The sequence below is a fragment of the Ranitomeya imitator genome, chromosome 1, assembly GCF_032444005.1.
Source record: "Ranitomeya imitator isolate aRanImi1 chromosome 1, aRanImi1.pri, whole genome shotgun sequence".
NCBI lineage: Eukaryota > Metazoa > Chordata > Amphibia > Anura > Dendrobatidae > Ranitomeya > Ranitomeya imitator.
In genome coordinates this window covers 198,018,025-198,037,186 of record NC_091282.1, presented here as the reverse complement: position 1 = coordinate 198,037,186, position 19,162 = coordinate 198,018,025, and positions in this window count along the sequence as shown.

Genomic DNA, 19,162 nt, shown 5'->3' with positions numbered 1-19,162 from the left:
CCACTGCTCTCTGCCCCTAAATACCACTGCTACCTGCCTCTTTATACCACCTATCACTGCTACCTGCTCCTATAATATACCACCTACCACTGCTACCTGCCTCTATATACCACCTACGACTGCTACCTGCCTCTAAATACCACTGCTACCTGCCTCTATATACAACCTACCACTGCTACCTTACACTATATACCACCTACCACTGCTACCTGCTCCTATAATAACCACCTACCACTGCTACCTGCCTCTATATACCACCTACCACTGCTACCTGCCTCTAAATACCACTGCTACCTGCCTCTATAAACCACCTACCACTGCTACCTGCCACTATATACCACTGCTACCTGCTTCTATATACCAAGTACCACTGCTACCTGCCACTATAAACCACTTACCACTGCTACCTGCCCCTATAAACCACTGCTACCTGCCTCTATATACCACCTACCACTGCTATCTGCTCAAATAATATACCACCTACCACTGCTACCTGCCTCTATATACCATCTACCACTGCTACCTGCCTCTATATACCACTACTACCTACCTCTATATACCATATACCACTGCTACTTGCCTCTATAAATCACATTCTACTGCTAACCGCCTCTAACTACCACTGCTTCCTGCCTCTATATACCACCTACCACTGCTACCTGCCCCTATATACCACTGCTACCTGCCTCTATATACCACCTACCACTGCTACGTGCCTCTATATACCACCTACCACTGCTACCTGCCTCTATATACCACCTACTACTGCTACCTGCCTCTATATACCACTGCTACATGCCTCTATATACCACCTACCACTGCTACCTGCCACTATATACCACCTACCACTGCTACCTGCCTCTTTATACCACTGCTATCTGCCTCTATATACCTCCTACCACTGCTACCTGCCACTATACACCACCTACCACTGCTCTCTGCCCCAAAAAACCACTGCTACCTGCCTCTTTATACCACCTATCACTGCTACCTGCTCCTATAATATACCACCTACCACTGCTACCTGCCTCTATATACCACCTACAACTGCTGCCTGCCTCTAAATACCACTGCTACCTGCCTCTATATACAACCTACCACTGCTACCTGACACTATATACCACCTACCACTGCTACCTGCTCCTATAATAACCACCTACCACTGCTACCTGCCTCTATATACCACCTACCACTGCTACCTGCCTCTAAATACCACTGCTACCTGCCTCTATATTCCACCTACCACTGAAACCTGCCTCTAAATACCACTGCTACCTGCCTCTATAAACCACCTACCACTGCTACCTGCCACTATATACCACTGCTACCTGCTTCTATATACCAGGTACCACTGCTACCTGCCACTATAAACCACTTACCACTGCTACCTGCCCCTATAAACCACTGCTACCTGCCTCTATATACCACCTACCCCTGCTATCTGCTCCAATAATATACCACCTACCACTGCTACCTGCCTCTATATACCATCTACCACTGCTACCTGCCTCTATATACGACTACTACCTACCTCTATATACCATATACCACTGCTACTTGCCTCTATAAATCACATTCTACTGCTAACCGCCTCTAACTACCACTGCTTCCTGCCTCTATATACCACCTACCACTGCTACCTGCCCCTATATACCACTGCTACCTGCCTCTATATACCACCTACCACTGCTACGTGCCTCTATATACCACCTACCACTGCTACCTGCCTCTATATACCACCTACTACTGCTACCTGCCTCTATATACCACTGCTGCATGCCTCTATATACCACCTACCACTGCTTCCTGCCACTATATACCACCTACCACTGCTACCTGCCTCTTTATACCACTGCTACCTGCCTCTATATACCATCTACCACTGCTTCGTGCCTCTATATACCACCTACCACTGCTACCTGCCTCTATATTCCACCTACCACTGCTACCTGCCTCTATATACCACTGCTGCCTGACTCTATATACCACCTATCACTGCTACCTGCCTCTATATACCACCTACCACTGCTACCTGCCTCTATATACCACCTACCACTGCTACCTGCCTCTATATACCACTGCTACCTGCCTCTATATACCACCTACCACTGCTTCCTGCCTCTATATACCACCTACTACTGCTACCTGCCTCTATATACCACTGCTACATGCCTCTATATACCACCTACCACTGCTACTTGCCACTATATACCACCTACCACTGCTACCTGCCTCTGTATACCACCGCTACCTGCCTCTATATACCATCTACCACTACTTCGTGCCTCTATATACCACTTACCACTGCTACCTGCCTCTATATTCCACCTACCACTGCTACCTGCCTCTATATACCACTGCTACCTGCCTCTATATACCACCTACCCCTGCTACCTGCCTCTATATACCCCCTACCATTGCTACCTGCCTCTATATACTACCTACCACTGCTACCTGCCTCTATATACCACTGCTGCCTGCCTCTATATACCACCTACCACTGCTACCTGCCTCTAAATACCACCTACTTCTGCTACCTGCTACTATATACCACCTACCACTGCTACCTGCCTCTTTATACCACTGCTACCTGCCTCTATGTACCACCTACCACTGCTACCTGCCACTATATACCACCTACAACTGCTACCTGCCCCTATATATCACTGCTACCTGCCTTTTTATACCACCTACCACTGCTACCTGCTCCTACAATATACCACCTTCCACTGTTACCTGCCTCTATATACAACCTACCACTGCTACCTGCCTCTATATACCACCTACCACTGCTACCTGCCCCTATATACCACCTACCACTGCTACCTGCATCTATATACCACCTACCACTGCTACCTGCCCTTATATACCACTTACCACTGCTACCTGCTCCTATATATATCACCTACCACTGCTACCTGCTCCTATATATACCACCTACCACTGCTACCTGCCTCTGTATACCACCTACCACTGCTACTTGCCCCTCTATTCCACTGCTACCTGCCTCTATATACCACCTACCACTGCTATCTGCCCCTATATACCACCTACCACTGCTATTTGCCCCTATATACCACCTACCAGTGCTACCTGCCTCTATATACCACTGCTACCTGCCCCTATGTATACCACCTACCACTGCTACCCCTGTCCTGTGTATCTAATCCTTTCCTGTGTATCTAATCCTGTCCTGTGTAGCTCTATTATTTTTCATTATTCTATATTTTCATTTTATTTTTATTTTAATTTTCTTTTATCATGTTCCAGCTTTCATTTTCTAGTTGTATCCCACCCTGACCACTACCAGGGTGTCAAGTTAGGATCTTCTACATACAGTATTAGTAGTTCCGGAATATTCATATAATATTGCCCCATTCGCTTTGCTGCTTATATTCCAAACATATGTATATGTATATCTCTTTCCCTGTTATTTATAGGCATACTTTTGCCATATTATGCTCTCTAAGCACCCTTCCCCTCTAGGTTAGTAGTGATCCATTGCCTTTGCCACATGCATGCGCTAGTTTTATAGATAGCCCATACTACGAGCTGATATCACCATCTATACGCAAGCGCCAGTCCTGACGCTACATAGGCGTCCTTAGCAACTACTGCGCGGTAGACAGGTTGTATTGTGCCGCATCACTTCCGGCATAATGGGAGTCATTTCCTCCCAACACAGCGGTACACTTGCTTCTAAACACCGCGGTCACCAGCATTGGCACACTCAGCACGAGCAGGGCGCTGGAGCGCCACTTTTCTTGCCACCAGAACGAGGTAATACACATGGGCTTACATTAGGAACTTTCATTAGCCTTATCCACACTCCAAAGTCCGACCAGATGTACATCTTTTCAGGTTCTGCCATATAGTGACATACAACCTTTACCCAGGCGCTACAAACCGTTATCTTAGGTAAAATAGATCACAATACTTCCTCTCTAACCTTTACACGGAACTTCTTCTAATTATTACACTGTTCCCTACAGCAAATCAACTGAATACAGTGTGTTTTCCTGGTTGGGATTGCTTCAATATTGTTTATATTTTGGAAAAGGTAAAATTTGACTACTCTTTCCTCTCTCATGTGTGATTTTTTTGGTGTAGAGACAGGTTTCGAGATTGGTGCAATTTTCATTTCTCCAACAGGTTCTGGACTTTGGGGTTATTATCTTTGGTTCTATACCTATTGTGTACAGATTGTAAATAATATGATGGTATCTGCTATTTGTGTTTTGTGATTTATGTTTTGTATATGATTAAGATCCCGGAGGGTTCGAAGTGTCATGTATTCATAAAGCTTTCCGCTATACATGTTTGACACTGATTCATGTCTATATGTACACAATAAATTGTTAAAAAAAATTTGCATCATATTCCACCTGTGAGTGCGATGTATTCTCTTATTACTGTAACTTAGGACTCTGGTCCTTTACACCAGCACCCCAAAATATTCTCTAGCAGAGTGCAGACTAATTTCCTACAAATAAATAGCCCAGGCAGTCAGAGAGCCCAGGACAGGAGCCATCTCTACTTCTGTTCTCTGAATCTCTTGGCTTGGAAAGAGGGGGCCAGCCAAGCAGCATTGGAGAAATGGAAGAAGAGGCAGTATACAGTGATGCCCAACAGCTTTGTCTCTCTGATTCTGAAGAGACGGGTGGCTCCGGTCAGCACACCTCAGTACTAGTGTTGAGCGATACCTTCCGATATCGGAAAGTATCGGTATCGGTTGGGATCGGCCGATATTCAAAAAATATCGGATATCGCCGATACCGATACCCGATCCCAATGCAAGTCAATGGGACCAAAATATCGGAATTAAAATAAACCCTTTCTTTCCTTGTAGGTTCATTCTACATCAAGGAAAACAACTAAGAATAATGTAGGATGTATTGTGGGAGGTGGCGGAGACATTAAAGGCAATGAGGTTTAGCCCAATCAAATAGAATAGCATGTTTTGTTTTTTTTTAAGACGTTCGGAGTGAAAAAGATATTGAGTATGTAAATTTTTTTTTATTTTGTCAGATATTGATGTTTCACTATTCCACGCCCTTCCCCTTCTTTTTTTTCTTTTTTTTTTTTACTTTTCCCACACTTTCATCTTCATCATCAGCATCTTTGACATCAACTTCTTCTTCACCTTATTCATCTTCTTCTTCATCTTCTACCTATTTTTTTTTTTATTACATTCTTCATATTCATTTTATTCAACTATTACACTGGTCAACAGCATTTTTGGTGCCAAAGATATTTCATCGAATTTAGGGTAACTTTGGGCTGCTGATTCTGAATATGTCATCAGTTTTGCCAGATTGGCTCAAGTTTCTGAGATTTTTGGTATCTTATTTATAGCACTTGTTGGTAAATGCGACGCATCATCTCATTAATTTCTTTGGATTAGTACTTGAACTGAGCAGTTCTCAATATAGTTTTGTGTTAATTAGTGTTCTAAAAGTTTGTTCATAGCTTGATTTTTGCACTAACTTTATGTTGTTGTCTGTTTTCCAGTGAAAAGCATGAACTCATCAAGAAGAAGTTGTCTTAACGATCCAGACTCATTCTGTTACATTTGTGGTGAATACACACTGCCAAAACATAGAAGAAACATAACAGACTTCGTAAAAAAAGTGTATTTTGCCTATTTTGGGGTTATGCTTGGGGACCAAGACAAGTTTTGGGCACCACACATAGTGTGCAAAGCATGTATCGAATTATTACGAAAATGGAGCAAAGGACAAAGAAAAAGCTTCAAATTTGGTGTTCCAATGGTGTGGACAGAGCAAAAAAATCATCATGATGACTGTTATTTCTGTGCAGTGCAAGTGCAAGGATTCAATAAGCATAAGAAACGAAAATGGGAGTAACCTAACATGGAATCTGCAAGAAGGCCTGTCCCTCATTGTGAAGATGTGCCTGTACCTGTGGTTACCATGTTACCTGACCTTCCCCTACCTGATGATGATGAAGTGTGTATTGGCAGTGTGTAGTCACCACAAATGTAACAGAATGAGTCTGGATCATTAAGACAACTTCTTCTTGATGAGTTCATGCTTTTCACTGGAAAACAGACAACAACATAAAGTTAGTGCAAAAATCAAGCTATGAACAAACTTTTAGAACACTAATTAACACAAAACTATATTGAGAACTGCTCAGTTCAAGTACTAATCCAAAAAAATTAATGAGATGATGCGTCGCATTTACCAACAAGTGCTATAAATAAGATACCAAAAATCTCAAAAACTTGAGCCAATCTGGCAAAACTGATAGCATATTCAGAATCAGCACCCCAAAAATACCCCAAATTCATTAAAATATTTTGGACACCAGAAAAAAAAATTTTTTTTGTTGACCTGTGTTATTATTCTTCCTATTCTACATATTCTTTTTATTCCACTGTTATTATTCTTCCTATTCTACTTCTTCATCATATTCTCATTAGTGTTGAGCGATACCGTCCGATACTTGAAAGTATCGGTATCGGATAGTATCGGCCGATACCCGAAAAATATCGGATATCGCCGATACCGATATCCGATACCAATACAAGTCAATGGGACATCAAGTATCGGAATGTATCCTCATGGATCCCAGGGTCTGAAGGAGAGGAAACTCTCCTTCAGGCCCTGGGATCCATATTAAAGTGTAAAATAAAGAATTAAAATAAAAAATATTGTTATATTCACCTCTCCGGCGGCCCCTGGACATCAGCGGGAGGATCCGGCGTCCGGCACGGCTTCTTTCTTCAAAATGCGCGCCTTTAGGACCAGTGGAATGACGTCCCGGCTTCTGATTGGTCGCGTGCCGCCCATGTGACCGCCACGCGACCAATCAGAAGCCGCGACGTCATTCCTCAGGTCCTAAAAGGCGCTCATTCTAGGACTTTAGCTGAGGAATGACGTCGCGGCTTCTGATTGGTCGCGTGGCGGTCACATGGGCGGCACGCGACCAATCAGAAGCCGGGACGTCATACCACAGGTCCTAAAGGCGCGCATTTTGAAGAAAGAAGCCGTGCCGGACGCCGGTTCCTCGCGCAGATGTCCAGGGGCCGCCGGAGAGGTGAATATAACAATATTTTTTATTTTAATTCTTTATTTTACACTTCCGATACCGATACCCGATATCACAAAAATATCGGATCTCGGTATCGGAATTCCGATACCGCAAGTATCGGCCGATACCCGATACTTGCGGTATCGGAATGCTCAACACTAATTCTCATTTGTGACAGGCATTCCCGTAGTTGTTATCTATAAAAGTTGGAAGATTACACCTTCCGTTCTGCCAGTCACAAAAGTTACATTTGTCCGTGTTCAGTTTGGCCTGCAGCATCAGGCTTTATCCAGGGGCACCACGAGGAGGAATGGACTCACCCCCATACACTGCTTAGTCTTCTTCTGCATATAATTTAGATAATATCTTTTGCTCTGATATTAAGTCTTATGCTTAATGTTCTTCTGCTCTTTGTTCTGCAGCCTCTTGTTCTTCTGCTTCTCGGTCTTCCATGTCGTCGTCTCCAGGGTCGTCGTCTCCAGTGTCGTCATCTCCGCCGTCGTCGTCTCAGCCGTCGTCGTCTCCGCCGTCGTCGTCTGCGCCGTCGTCGTCTGCGCCGTCGTCATCGGGGTGGTCTTCCGGGTCGTCGTCATCGTCATCGGGGTGGTCTTCCGGGTCGTCGTCATCGGGGTGGTCTTCCGGGTCGTCGACTTTAGGGTCTTAAACTTGGAAATGTAGCAGAAGGTACAAGAAGGCTGAGAAAATGCCAAGAACCAGCTGATGGAACTGGAACTCGGATGGCTACCCGAAGGTTCAAGAGCCTATGGAACTACCGAGGACCAGCTGACGTTACTGGAACCCGGTTACTAAGCAGGAGGTACCCGTGCTAAAAAGCACTACCAAGGACCGCCTGGCGTTGGCGGAACTCGGATACCCAGAAGGAGGCACCTAAGCCAAAGGCTCTGCCCGGAACCAGCTGACGTTACTGGAACCAGGATGGGGAGCAGAAGGTACAAGAGCAAAAGACACTGCCGAGAACCAGCTGACGGTACTGGAACCCGGATGGGTAGCCGAAGGTCCAAGAGCCAATGGAACTACCGAGGACCAGCTGACGTTACTGGAACCCGGTTACTAAGCAGGAGGTACCCGTGCCTGAAAGCACTACCAAGGACCACCTGACGTTGGTGGAAGTTGGATACCCAGAAGGAGGCACCTAAGCCAAAGGCTCTGCCCGGAACCAGCTGACGTTACTGGAACCAGGATGGGGAGCAGAAGGTACAAGAGCAAAAGACACTGCCGAGAACCAGCTGACGGTACTGGAACCCGGATGGGTAGCCGAAGGTCCAAGAGCCAATGGAACTACCGAGGACCAGCTGACGTTACTGGAACCCGGTTACTAAGCAGGAGGTACCCGTGCCTGAAAGCACTACCAAGGACCACCTGACGTTGGTGGAAGTTGGATACCCAGAAGGAGGCACCTAAGCCAAAGGCTCTGCCCGGAACCAGCTGACGGTACTGGAACCAGGATGGGGAGCAGAAGGTACAAGAGCAAAAGACACTGCCGAGAACCAGCTGACGGTGCTGGAACCAGGTGGTGGACCCGAAGGCCCACAGGAGAGGAGAGAACAGCTAGGCCGCGAGGCAGCCGCAGTTACCGAACCCCAACAGTCCTACAGGGGGAGCTGGGCCTACTGGCACTACAGAACCAGCCTTGACTACCAGTTCACGCAGCCCACATAGGAAGCTCCTAAACTGGAGGCACCCTGGAGTTGGCTAACCCGACTGCAACACGACGGGGCAAACATAGGCGTCTCAGCGAGTTTGACACACCCCGGAAACAGCTGACGGTGCTGAAACCAGGTTTGGCACGAGGGAGTACCTGTGACAAAAACACTGCCGAGAACCAGCTGGCGGTGCTGGAACCCAGATGCGTTGCCCCAGTGTGCAAGAGCCAATGGCACGACCGAGGACCAGCTGACGGTGCTGGAACCCGGTTACTAAGCTGTAGGTGCCCGCGCTTAAAAGCACTACCAAGGACCGCCTGACGTTGGCGGAACTCGGATACCCAGGAGGAGGCACCTAAGCCAAAGGCTCGGCCTGGAACCAGCTGACGGTGCTGGAACCAGGTGGTGGACCCCAAGGCCCACAGGAGAGGAGAGAACAGCTAGGCCGCGAGGCAGCCGCAGTTACCGAACCCCAACAGTCCTACAGGGGGAGCTGGGCCTACTGGCACTACAGAACCAGCCTTGACTACCAGTTCACGCAGCCCACATAGGAAGCTCCTAAACTGGAGGCACCCTGGAGTTGGCTAACCCAACCGCACCACGACGGGGCAAGCATAGGCGTCTCAGTGAGCTTGACACAACCCGGAAACAGCTGACGGTGCTGAAACCAGGCTTGGCACGAGGGAGTACCTGTGACAAGAACACTGCCGAGAACCAGCTGGCGGTGCTGGAACCCAGATGCGTTGCCCCAGTGTGCAAGAGCCAATGGCACGACCGAGGACCAGCTGGCGGTGCTGGAACCCGGTTACTAAGCTGTAGGTGCCCGCGCTTAAAAGCACTACCAAGGACCGCCTGACGTTGGCGGAACTCGGATACCCAGGAGGAGGCACCTAAGCCAAAGGCTCGGCCCGGAACCAGCTGACGGTGCTGGAACCAGGTGGTGGACCCCAAGGCCCACAGGAGAGGAGAGAACAGCTAGGCCGCGAGGCAGCCGCAGTTACCGAACCCCAACAGTCCTACAGGGGGAGCTGGGCCTACTGGCACTACAGAACCAGCCTTGACTACCAGTTCACGCAGCCCACATAGGAAGCTCCTAAACTGGAGGCACCCTGGAGTTGGCTAACCCGACCGCACCACGACGGGGCAAGCATAGGCGTCTCAGTGAGCTTGACACAACCCGGAAACAGCTGACGGTGCTGAAACCAGGCTTGGCACGAGGGAGTACCTGTGACAAGAACACTGCCGAGAACCAGCTGGCAGTGCTGGAACCCAGATGCGTTGCCTATTAAAGATTGTCTTCGTAGAGCCCCAACTAGCGGTGTTGGAGCTAAGGGTAAGCAGGGGGAGCAGAGTGTAGGCCGAAGCCTGCACTGGAGGCAGCTTTGTGTCTGCGTTGCGTTTGCAGGACACTTTGCCGGCTATACAGTGGGGGAACATCTGGCGTTGCTGAACCCCACTAACACAATGGCGTGTGTTTTTCTCTGTGCAGCTAGCACTTGCGGTCAAAAACTAGCGATGTTAGAGCCCGTGTTGAAGCAGGAGGAGGAGGAGAGGAGCAGAGTGTAGGCCGAAGCCTATTTGAACCAATTTCAAAGGAAACCTTTAACCCCCCCTCAGGTGTTACAAAGTACAAGAGACACACCTTGTGCAGTATTAATGCTGCACAAGTGAAAGGTTGCTCTATTAATTTGTCTACTTGCACACGCTGAATGAAAGACGTACACAATTTAGCCCATTCTACAGTCAAACTGTAGTGGATGCGTGACTTGGCTTTTTAAGGAGACGCAGCACAGGTGTCCCAAATAACGCCTTGGTGCTTGGCGCAGCTTCCTGAGCGTTGTTATTTGCTGTACAGGAGTCTGCGCTCTTGTGTTATCCCTTGGCAATGCCCTGTTAGAGCTGCCCGTCTTATGACCTCATTTCATGTTGGCCGGTGCGGTTAACGATGGCCATAAATCCCAGACCCACAGTGCCTTTTCATAAAGTCACACTGCGGTGCTGTGATTCGTGGCCTTGAGCAGTAAATATTTTGGCCGCTCACACACGTCCTTACACCTGCTTCAGACTGGGCGGCCTCTGCTGATCCCTTCTCGCATGCCGCGGCCATGAGGCTGCACAGTCTGAAGAAGGCGGAAGGAGATGAGTTAAGACAGGTGAAGATATGCACTGCTCGTGCCCATCAATCACACCCTCGCAGTCAAAATAAGACAACGAGGAGCATTGTTTCAGGCAGGGCGGACGCACAGGCGCAACAAGCCAACCAATGATGTCAGAAGACGAGAAGCGCTACCAAGGGGGGTGCTGCGTATCATTAGAAAGGAAAGTCACACCTCAGGGACAGTGGAATGGTCTCAATGAGACACATTTTGTACGTTTTGAGTTCCACGTGGGCAAGGACAAAAAGTCAGCCACCTTGTACAAATGCAGCAGTACTGCTGTACAAGGTGGCTGTTATACATAGAAACACCTGGGGGTGGGGGGCAGGCTCCCTTCAATTTCAGTTCATGTGCCTGCGTGGCGTTTGCAGGACACGTTGCCAGCTACACAGCAGGGGAACAGCTGGCGGTGCTGAACCCCACTAACACATTGGCTGGTGTTTTTCTCTGTGCAGCTAGCATGTCCGGGCAGGAACTGGCGTTGTTTGAGCCCAGGGTCAGCAGGAGGAGGAGAGGAGCAAAGTGTAGGCCGAAGCCTGCACTGGTGGCAGCTTTTGGTCGGTTGTGCCAGCATGGCTTGTGCTGGACACGTTGCCGACTACACAGCAGGGGAACAGCTGGCGGTGCTGAACCCCACTAACACATTGGCTGGTGTTTTTCTCTGTGCAGCTAGCATGTCCGGGCAGAAACAGGCGTTGTTTGAGCCCAGGGTCAGCAGGAGGAGGAGAGGAGCAAAGTGTAGGCCGAAGCCTGCACTGGTGGCAGCTTTTGTTCTGTTGTGCCAGCGTGGCTTGTGCTGGACACGTTGCCGACTACACAGCAGGGGATCAGCTGGCGTTGCTGAACCCCACTAACACATTGACTGGTGTTTTTCTCTGTGCAGCTAGCAGTTCCGGGCAAAAACTAGCGGTGTTTGAGCCCAGGGTCAGCAGGAGGAGGAAAGGAGCAGAGTGTAGGCCGAAGCCTAGTTGAACCAATTTCAAAGGTTACCTTTAACCCCCCCTCAGGTGTTGCAAGGTACAAGAGCCACACCTTGAACAGCATTAATGATGCACAAGTCAAAGGTTGCTCTATTTAATTTTGCTCCTTGCACACGCTGAATTAAACACGTACACTATTTAGCCCATTATACTGTCAAACAGTAGTGGAGGCGTGACTACTAGTCTTTTTAAGGAGATGCAGCACAGGTGTACAAATTTACACCTAGGTGCTGGGCGCAGATTCCTTACCTTTGTTATTTGCAGTACAGGAAACTGCACTCTTGTGTTATCCCTTGGCAATACCCTGTTAGTGCAGGCCATCTCATGACCTCATTTCATGTTGGCCGGTGCGGTTAACGATGGCCATAAATCCCAGACCCACAGTGGCTTTTCCTAAAGTCACACTGCGGTGCTGGGATTCGTGGCCTTGTGCAGTAAATATGTTCGCCGCTCACACATGTCCTTACACCTGCTTCAGACTGGGCGGCCTCAGCTGATCCCTTATCGCATGCCGCGGCCATGAGGCCGCACAGTCAGAAGAAGGCGGAAGGAGGGGAGTGAAGACAGGGGAACATATGCACTGCTCGTGCCCATCAATCACACCCTCGCAGTCAAAATATATGAGACAACGGGGGGCGTTGTGTCGGGCAGGGGGGACGCACAGGCACAGCCAGCCAACCAATGATGTCAGGAGACGGGCAGCGCTAACAATGGGGGTGCTGCGTGTCATTAAAAAGGAAAGTCACACCTCAGGGACATTGTAATGGTCTGTAATGTGACACATTTTGTACTTGTTGAGTTCCACGTGTGCAAGGAGAAAAAGTCAGCCACCTTGTACAAATGAAGTAGTACTGCTGTACAAGGTGGCTGTTATACATAGAAACACCTGGGGGGGTGGGGGGCAGGCTCCCTTCAATTTCAGTTCATGTGCCTGCTTGGCGTTTGCAGGACACGTTGCCAGCTACACAGCAGGGGAACAGCTGGCGGTGCTGAACCCCACTAACACATTGGCTGGTGTTTTTCTCTGTGCAGCTAGCATGTCCGGGCAGAAACTGGCGTTGTTTGAGCCCAGGGTCAGCAGGAGGAGGAGAGGAGCAAAGTGTAGGCTGAAGCCTGCACTGGTGGCAGCTTTTGGTCAGTTGTGCCAGCGTGGCTTGTGCTGGACACGATGCCGACTACACAGCAGGGGAACAGCTGGCGGTGCTGAACCCCACTAACACATTGGCTGGTGTTTTTCTCTGTGCAGCTAGCATGTCCGGGCAGAAACTGGCGTTATTTGAGCCCAGGGTCAGCAGGAGGAGGAGAGGAGCAAAGTGTAGGCCGAAGCCTGCACTGGTGGCAGCTTTTGTTCTGTTGTGCCAGCGTGGCTTGTGCTGGACACGTTGCCGACTACACAGCAGGGGAACAGCTGGCGTTGCTGAACCCCACTAACACATTGACTGGTGTTTTTCTCTGTGCAGCTAGCAGTTCCGGGCAAAAACTAGCGGTGTTTGAGCTCAGGGTCAGCAGGAGGAGGAAAGGAGCAGAGTGTAGGCCGAAGCCTAGTTGAACCAATTTCAAAGGTTACCTTTAACCCCCCCTCAGGTGTTGCAAGGTACAAGAGCCACACCTTGAACAGCATTAATGATGCACAAGTCAAAGGTTGCTCTATTTAATTTTGCTCCTTGCACACGCTGAATTAAACACGTACACTATTTAGCCCATTATACTGTCAAACAGTAGTGGAGGCGTGACTACTAGTCTTTTTAAGGAGACGCAGCACAGGTGTACAAATTTACACCTAGGTGCTGGGCGCAGATTCCTTACAGTTGTTATTTGCAGTACAGGAAACTGCGCTCTTGTGTTATCCCTTGGCAATACCCTGATAGTGCAGGCCATCTCATGACCTCATTTCATGTTGGCCGGTGCGGTTAACGATGGCCATAAATCCCAGACCCACAGTGGCTTTTCCTAAAGTCACACTGCGGTGCTGGGATTCGTGGCCTTGTGCAGTAAATATGTTCGCCGCTCACACATGTCCTTACACCTGCTTCAGACTGGGCGGCCTCAGCTGATCCCTTATCGCATGCCGCGGCCATGAGGCCGCACAGTCAGAAGAAGGCGGAAGGAGGGGAGTGAAGACAGGGGAACATATGCACTGCTCGTGCCCATCAATCACACCCTCGCAGTCAAAATATATGAGACAACGGGGGGCGTTGTGTCGGGCAGGGGGGACGCACAAGCACAGCCAGCCAACCAATGATGTCAGGAGACGGGCAGCGCTAACAATGGGGGTGCTGCGTGTCATTAAAAAGGAAAGTCACACCTCAGGGACATTGTAATGGTCTGTAATGTGACACATTTTGTACTTGTTGAGTTCCACGTGTGCAAGGAGAAAAAGTCAGCCACCTTGTACAAATGAAGCAGTACTGCTGTACAAGGTGGCTGTTATACATAGAAACACCTGGGGGGGTGGGGGGCAGGCTCCCTTCAATTTCAGTTCATGTGCCTGCGTGGCGTTTGCAGGACACGTTGCCAGCTACACAGCAGGGGAACAGCTGGCGGTGCTGAACCCCACTAACACATTGGCTGGTGTTTTTCTCTGTGCAGCTAGCATGTCCGGGCAGAAACTGGCGTTGTTTGAGCCCAGGGTCAGCAGGAGGAGGAGAGGAGCAAAGTGTAGGCCGAAGCCTGCACTGGTGGCAGCTTTTGGTCAGTTGTGCCAGCGTGGCTTGTGCTGGACACGATGCCGACTACACAGCAGGGGAACAGCTGGCGGTGCTGAACCCCACTAACACATTGGCTGGTGTTTTTCTCTGTGCAGCTAGCATGTCCGGGCAGAAACTGGCGTTGTTTGAGCCCAGGGTCAGCAGGAGGAGGAGAGGAGCAAAGTGTAGGCCGAAGCCTGCACTGGTGGCAGCTTTTGTTCTGTTGTGCCAGCGTGGCTTGTGCTGGACACGTTGCCGACTACACAGCAGGGGAACAGCTGGCGTTGCTGAACCCCACTAACACATTGACTGGTGTTTTTCTCTGTGCAGCTAGCAGTTCCGGGCAAAAACTAGCGGTGTTTGAGCCCAGGGTCAGCAGGAGGAGGAAAGGAGCAGAGTGTAGGCCGAAGCCTAGTTGAACCAATTTCAAAGGTTACCTTTAACCCCCCCTCAGGTGTTGCAAGGTACAAGAGCCACACCTTGAACAGCATTAATGATGCACAAGTCAAAGGTTGCTCTATTTAATTTTGCTCCTTGCACACGCTGAATTAAACACGTACACTATTTAGCCCATTATACTGTCAAACAGTAGTGGAGGCGTGACTACTAGTCTTTTTAAGGAGACGCAGCACAGGTGTACAAATTTACACCTAGGTGCTGGGCGCAGATTCCTTACCTTTGTTATTTGCAGTACAGGAAACTGGGCTCTTGTGTTATCCCTTGGCAATACCCTGTTAGTGCAGGCCATCTCATGACCTCATTTCATGTTGGCCGGTGCGGTTAACGATGGCCATAAATCCCAGACCCACAGTGGCTTTTCCTAAAGTCACACTGCGGTGCTGGGATTCGTGGCCTTGTGCAGTAAATATGTTCGCCGCTCACACATGTCCTTACACCTGCTTCAGACTGGGCGGCCTCAGCTGATCCCTTATCGCATGCCGCGGCCATGAGGCCGCACAGTCAGAAGAAGGCGGAAGGAGGGGAGTGAAGACAGGGGAACATATGCACTGCTCGTGCCCATCAATCACACCCTCGCAGTCAAAATATATGAGACAACGGGGGGCGTTGTGTCGGGCAGGGGGGACGCACAGGCACAGCCAGCCAACCAATGATGTCAGGAGACGGGCAGCGCTAACAATGGGGGTGCTGCGTGTCATTAAAAAGGAAAGTCACACCTCAGGGACATTGTAATGGTCTGTAATGTGACACATTTTGTACTTGTTGAGTTCCACGTGTGCAAGGAGAAAAAGTCAGCCACCTTGTACAAATGAAGCAGTACTGCTGTACAAGGTGGCTGTTATACATAGAAACATCTGGGGGGGTGGGGGGCAGGCTCCCTTCAATTTCAGTTCATGTGCCTGCGTGGCGTTTGCAGGACACGTTGCCAGCTACACAGCAGGGGAACAGCTGGCGGTGCTGAACCCCACTAACACATTGGCTGGTGTTTTTCTCTGTGCAGCTAGCATGTCCGGGCAGAAACTGGCGTTGTTTGAGCCCAGGGTCAGCAGGAGGAGGAGAGGAGCAAAGTGTAGGCCGAAGCCTGCACTGGTGGCAGCTTTTGGTCAGTTGTGCCAGCGTGGCTTGTGCTGGACACGATGCCGACTACACAGCAGGGGAACAGCTGGCGGTGCTGAACCCACTAACACATTGGCTGGTGTTTTTCTCTGTGCAGCTAGCATGTCCGTGCAGAAACTGGCGTTGTTTGAGCCCAGGGTCAGCAGGAGGAGGAGAGGAGCAAAGTGTAGGCCGAAGCCTGCACTGGTGGCAGCTTTTGTTCTGTTGTGCCAGCGTGGCTTGTGCTGGACACGTTGCCGACTACACAGCAGGGGAACAGCTGGCGTTGCTGAACCCCACTAACACATTGACTGGTGTTTTTCTCTGTGCAGCTAGCAGTTCCGGGCAAAAACTAGCGGTGTTTGAGCCCAGGGTCAGCAGGAGGAGGAGAGGAGCAGAGTGTAGGCCGAAGCCTAGTTGAACCAATTTCAAAGGTTACCTTTAACCCTCCCTCAGGTGTTGCAAGGTACAAGAGCCACACCTTGAACAGCATTAATGATGCACAAGTCAAAGGTTGCTCTATTTAATTTTGCTCCTTGCACACGCTGAATTAAACACGTACACTATTTAGCCCATTATACTGTCAAACAGTAGTGGAGGCGTGACTACTAGTCTTTTTAAGGAGACGCAGCACAGGTGTACAAATTTACACCTAGGTGCTGGGCGCAGATTCCTTACAGTTGTTATTTGCAGTACAGGAAACTGCGCTCTTGTGTTATCCCTTGGCAATACCCTGATAGTGCAGGCCATCTCATGACCTCATTTCATGTTGGCCGGTGCGGTTAACGATGGCCATAAATCCCAGACCCACAGTGGCTTTTCCTAAAGTCACACTGCGGTGCTGGGATTCGTGGCCTTGTGCAGTAAATATGTTCGCCGCTCACACATGTCCTTACACCTGCTTCAGACTGGGCGGCCTCAGCTGATCCCTTATCGCATGCCGCGGCCATGAGGCCGCACAGTCAGAAGAAGGCGGAAGGAGGGGAGTGAAGACAGGGGAACATATGCACTGCTCGTGCCCATCAATCACACCCTCGCAGTCAAAATATATGAGACAACGGGGGGCGTTGTGTCGGGCAGGGGGGACGCACAGGCACAGCCAGCCAACCAATGATGTCAGGAGACGGGCAGCGCTAACAATGGGGGTGCTGCGTGTCATTAAAAAGGAAAGTCACACCTCAGGGACATTGTAATGGTCTGTAATGTGACACATTTTGTACTTGTTGAGTTCCACGTGTGCAAGGAGAAAAAGTCAGCCACCTTGTACAAATGAAGCAGTACTGCTGTACAAGGTGGCTGTTATACATAGAAACACCTGGGGGGGTGGGGGGCAGGCTCCCTTCAATTTCAGTTCATGTGCCTGCGTGGCGTTTGCAGGACACGTTGCCAGCTACACAGCAGGGGAACAGCTGGCGGTGCTGAACCCCACTAACACATTGGCTGGTGTTTTTCTCTGTGCAGCTAGCATGTCCGGGCAGAAACTGGCGTTGTTTGAGCCCAGGGTCAGCAGGAGGAGGAGAGGAGCAAAGTGTAGGCCGAAGCCTGCACTGGTGGCAGCTTTTGGTCAGTTGTGCCAGCGTGGCTTGTGCTGGACACGATGCCGACTACACAGCAGGGGAACAGCTGGCGGTGCTGAACCCCACTAACACATTGGCTGGTGTTTTTCTCTGTGCAGCTAGCATGTCCGGGCAGAAACTGGCGTTGTTTGAGCCCAGGGTCAGCAGGAGGAGGAGAGGAGCAAAGTGTAGGCCGAAGCCTGCACTGGTGGCAGCTTTTGTTCTGTTGTGCCAGCGTGGCTTGTGCTGGACACGTTGCCGACTACACAGCAGGGGAACAGCTGGCGTTGCTGAACCCCACTAACACATTGACTGGTGTTTTTCTCTGTGCAGCTAGCAGTTCCGGGCAAAAACTAGCGGTGTTTGAGCCCAGGGTCAGCAGGAGGAGGAAAGGAGCAGAGTGTAGGCCGAAGCCTAGTTGAACCAATTTCAAAGGTTACCTTTAACCCCCCCTCAGGTGTTGCAAGGTACAAGAGCCACACCTTGAACAGCATTAATGATGCACAAGTCAAAGGTTGCTCTATTTAATTTTGCTCCTTGCACACGCTGAATTAAACACGTACACTATTTATCCCATTATACTGTCAAACAGTAGTGGAGGCGTGACTACTAGTCTTTTTAAGGAGACGCAGCACAGGTGTACAAATTTACACCTAGGTGCTGGGCGCAGATTCCTTACCTTTGTTATTTGCAGTACAGGAAACTGGGCTCTTGTGTTATCCCTTGGCAATACCCTGTTAGTGCAGGCCATCTCATGACCTCATTTCATGTTGGCCGGTGCGGTTAACGATGGCCATAAATCCCAGACCCACAGTGGCTTTTCCTAAAGTCACACTGCGGTGCTGGGATTCGTGGCCTTGTGCAGTAAATATGTTCGCCGCTCACACATGTCCTTACACCTGCTTCAGACTGGGCGGCCTCAGCTGATCCCTTATCGCATGCCGCGGCCATGAGGCCGCACAGTCAGAAGAAGGCGGAAGGAGGGGAGTGAAGACAGGGGAACATATGCACTGCTCGTGCCCATCAATCACACCCTCGCAGTCAAAATATATGAGACAACGGGGGGCGTTGTGTCGGGCAGGGGGGACGCACAGGCACAGCCAGCCAACCAATGATGTCAGGAGACGGGCAGCGCTAACAATGGGGGTGCTGCGTGTCATTAAAAAGGAAAGTCACACCTCAGGGACATTGTAATGGTCTGTAATGTGACACATTTTGTACTTGTTGAGTTCCACGTGTGCAAGGAGAAAAAGTCAGCCACCTTGTACAAATGAAGCAGTACTGCTGTACAAGGTGGCTGTTATACATAGAAACATCTGGGGGGGTGGGGGGCAGGCTCCCTTCAATTTCAGTTCATGTGCCTGCGTGGCGTTTGCAGGACACGTTGCCAGCTACACAGCAGGGGAACAGCTGGCGGTGCTGAACCCCACTAACACATTGGCTGGTGTTTTTCTCTGTGCAGCTAGCATGTCCGGGCAGAAACTGGCGTTGTTTGAGCCCAGGGTCAGC